The sequence below is a fragment of the Papio anubis genome, chromosome 7, assembly GCF_008728515.1.
Source record: "Papio anubis isolate 15944 chromosome 7, Panubis1.0, whole genome shotgun sequence".
NCBI classification, from domain to species: Eukaryota; Metazoa; Chordata; class Mammalia; order Primates; family Cercopithecidae; genus Papio; species Papio anubis.
Window position 1 is genome coordinate 31,379,170 of NC_044982.1, and position 3,848 is coordinate 31,383,017.

Below are 3,848 nucleotides of genomic sequence, written 5' to 3' on the forward strand. Positions count from 1 at the left end.
GGCATGGTGGTGGGTGGCTGTAATCCCAGCTACTCGGGAGGCTGAGGCAGAATTGCTTGAACCCGGGAGGCGGAGGTTGCAGTGAGCGGAGATTGCGACACTGCACTCCAGCCTGGGTGACACAGTGAGACTCCAGCTCAAAAATAAAAAACAAAAAAGACGCATAGGAAAGGAAAGTCAGGAAAAGTGTTTAGGTAAGGGGTGGAATTTGAAATAGGCTATTTTTTTTTTTTTTTTTTTGAGACAGTCTCACTTTGTCACCCAAGCTGAAGTGCAGTGGCCTGATATCAGCTCACTGCAACCTCCATCTCCCGGGTTCAAGTAATTCTCCTGCCTCAGCTTCCCAAGTAGCTGGGATTACAGGCATCTGCCACCTTGCCCAGCTAAATTCTGTATTTTGAGCAGAGACAGGGTTTCAACATGTTGGCCAGGCTGGTCTCAAACGCCTGACCTCAAGTGATCCGTCTGCCTCAGCTTCCCAAAGTGCTGGGGTTACAGGGGTGAGCCACCGCACCTGACCTGAATTTGAAAGGAGGGGCAGGGTTCGGATAGCAGGAAGAGAAAGAGCAGACTTCGCAGCAGAAGCAACAGGCATGTTTTCTGCATCCAAATCGACCAGATCCTCAGAAAGAAACCAAAGAGAGAAAAGGCTACAATGGCTCGTGTGTTTTGGTTTGGCTTGGGGTTGTCAAGTTTTGCTTGTTCCACCGGAGTGAATACAGGAAAACTCCCTTACTGGCAGCACGGCGAGGAGGCTTCTGGATGAGAAGGGCGCGCTGCCTCACATGTGCACTAGGAGGCAGAGCTGCCGCGGGGCTGCTGTAACTCCGAGAACAACCAGGGAGCAAGGGGAAGGATCCCAGCCCCTTCCTCAAATCCGCGGGCTGCAGGGCCAGAGGGCAGTTGGAAAGCAGTCGTCTTCTTAGTCCGAGTTGCCTTCATTTTCAGCCTAGAAGTTAGGGAAGAAACACCCCCAGTTAAGAGGAAGTTGGGTGAGACTGAAAGGGGAAAGACAAAGAGAGCAGCATTAAAGAGGCACTCTTCCCCACCCCCAGCAAGGAACCTCCGTGTGCCTTGAGAAGACTTCCAAACAGCAGAAAAGGGTTAGGGCTACTCATGCCTCCTGCTGTAGTCTTGGCTGAGAAAAGTTTAATGCAAGGCTTGGGTAACTGTGAAAAGTGACCAACTGCTAGACGAAGACTAGTTTCAGAACAGCCAACTCCTGTTCCCTGGACAGGGGTGACCATTCCAGCCCTCTAAAGAGGAGTGCTTGAGGCTTTAGGAAGTACACAATTATTGGCCATCCCCCTAGGCCCTGGCGTCATGGTGAGGGCTGCGAGTGGCAGCAGACGTGACAATGGCATTCTTTAAGAGCCCTGAAGTCAATATTTAGCCTAAATGTACAACCCACCAGCTGAGCCAGGCAACAGGGTTCTGAAGCACAGGAAGTTAGAAGCACCTAGGCGATGTGGACCACTATTTGAAGCTAGATATCCTGACTTTTATCAGTTTCTAACTAGCTGTGCAAGTTTGGATGGTTGAACCAACTTCTCTGAGCTTTAATTTCCCTGTTGGCGAAATAGGTTAAATTAGATTAAGTCTCCGATGTGCCTTCCAGCTCTGAAACTCTAGAAAACACACACTCCTTCAGCCAGAGGAACTGGGGAATCTAGGGGGCAGGAATGGGGGTAGGAGGATGGCGACAGGCGTCTTGAAGGATTAACCCCACGCTTCTCGCAATTCCAATCGGCTCCGCAGCAGTGGCCACTGCGGCACTGCCTGCCCCACCCCCGCCCTCCGGGCCCGGCGGTACACACCCACGGCTCCCTCAGAGACTTCTGGAATCTCGCTGGATTTCTCCCAGGAATGCTTATTGCCCTTTAGATCTGCAAATCGCTTTACATCAGCAACCCTGCCGCGCGATTATTAATCATCGCAATATTCTCCCCCATCCCCTACCCTCCCCGCCCCCGCCCCCCGGCCTGGAAGAGGAATTGCAGGGGTCCGGAGTTATGAACGTGATTCGTATTATTCATTCAATAATCAGTTAACTAAAGTTCATTAAGCGCCTAATAGGAGCAAGGTGCAGAGACACACAAATCCAATCCCCACAGGGGGCAGAACTGTAGGGGTCCATGCTCAAAGAAATTCACTGATATTCCAGTTATGTCCTGGGGAGGGGGTGGTTAGTGGGTGATGGAAAAGCTCCCCTCACAAGTCTGATGACAAGGCTGCAACCATTATGGACCACTCCCACGGTTCATTTTATCAGGCCAGGAAAAGGCAAGTGGCCTTCCCAAGGTCACTTATCCCCCGAGAGGCAACGCTGACCCCAGAACCGCGGTCTTCAAAGCTTTCCACTGCGCCATGAAGGAAAATTTTGAGTTGAAGCCTATAAAATACAGCGTTGGGCGAGGGATGGCATGATTTCCGGGCACAGAGTGAGAAAATCGTGATCCCAGATCACCCACCCACAACAAACGAGACAGCCCCAAATCTTGACTGCAGCCTCAACCAGCAGACGCACAGGAATGCTGGAAACAGCTCATCCATCAATCGCGGCGTCCTCTCTCTGGGCCCCCAGCGCCCCTGCCCTCGCCTCCGCCCAGGTGGGTCCCGGGGCAGGGGGCGGGGGTCTCGTGGCTCGGAGCCTCTGCCCAGCATTCCAGGGGGCGGGGCAGGAACCGGGGGCGGGGCGCGGCGGGAGTCCCGCCCTCAGCCTATCCCGGGCCGGCTGCGCAGTGGCTGAGCCAAATATGGGCAGAGCGGAAGCGGAGGGCTGACGTCACGGCGCCGGGTGGGGGCCGCGCTGCGGGGCGGTGACGGGAGTAGCTGACGGCGCCTACGTGTCACCGTGGAAACCAAACAGTAAACAGAGGATTCGCGAGCTCCTGGCACCGCCTGGCCCTGCGACCTGGCCTGGAGCGAAGGGCCGGAAGCTGGGAAGGGCCAGGAGAAACTTTGGCCTGGCGGACGAGGACAGGAGCGCGGCAAGGGTGTAGAGAGGGCGGTGAAGGAGACGCTGAGAGAGCACTCCCAAACGTCCCTCCCTGAGGTTCCTGGAAGCCGGCGCTGCCTCTGCCCAGGGGCCAGCAAGGGCTGGTCAGGAACGGAAGGAAACCCTCCTGTCCCTACTTTTTCTTTTACTATTTTTTTTTTTTTTTTTTTTTTTTGAGATGGACTCTCGCTCGATCGCCCAGGCTGGAGTGCACTGGCGCGATCTCGGCTCACTGCAACCTCCGCCTCCCGGGTTCAAGCGATTCTCCCGCCTCAGGCTCCCAAGTAGCTGGAACTACAGATGCGCGTCACCGTACCCGGCTAATTTTTTACATTTTTAGTAGAGACGGAATTTCACCACGTTGGCCAGGTTGGTCTCGAACTCCGTACCTCAGGTGATCCGCCCGCCTCGGCCTCTCAAAGTGCCGGGATTACCGCGCCCGGCCTCTCCTGTCCCTTCTGAGGGCCTCCCTGCCTGCAAGGTTGTTGGGGATACTGATTTTGCTTTGTTTTTCCTTTATAATGGCTAAGAGTTCAGTCATTGAAGCCACACTGCCTGGACTCAAATTTCAGCGCTGCCACTCCATTTGGATGATCTTGAGCAGATCTCTGGGTCCCAGACTAACAGGACCTACCTTTAAGAGTAGATGAGGACTTTTAAAATGAGTGTGTGTGTGTGTGTGTGTGTGTGTGTGTGTGTGTGTGTGTGTGTTTGGAACAGTGTCAAGCATGTTGTGAGCCCCAAGTTAGTGTTGAGTGTTTATTTTTATTTCCAGGCAGCACAAGAGAAACTTACCTAGTATTAGTAGTGCAACTCCTAAATCATACTACTGATGTAATGTTTTTTTCTC

The 3,848-nt window shown here is 53.6% G+C and overlaps 1 long non-coding RNA gene across 1 annotated transcript; it reads right to left on the reverse strand.

Annotated features, from left to right (window-relative positions):
* Positions 1-572: 572 nt before the first annotated feature.
* LOC101023883 lies at positions 573-2,660 on the reverse strand. The gene is made up of 2 exons (XR_649918.3): positions 2,472-2,660; positions 573-949 (listed from the first exon to the last, which is right to left on the reverse strand). It is a non-coding gene; the product is annotated as an uncharacterized LOC101023883 (long non-coding RNA).
* Between the last annotated feature and the right edge of the window lie 1,188 nt (positions 2,661-3,848).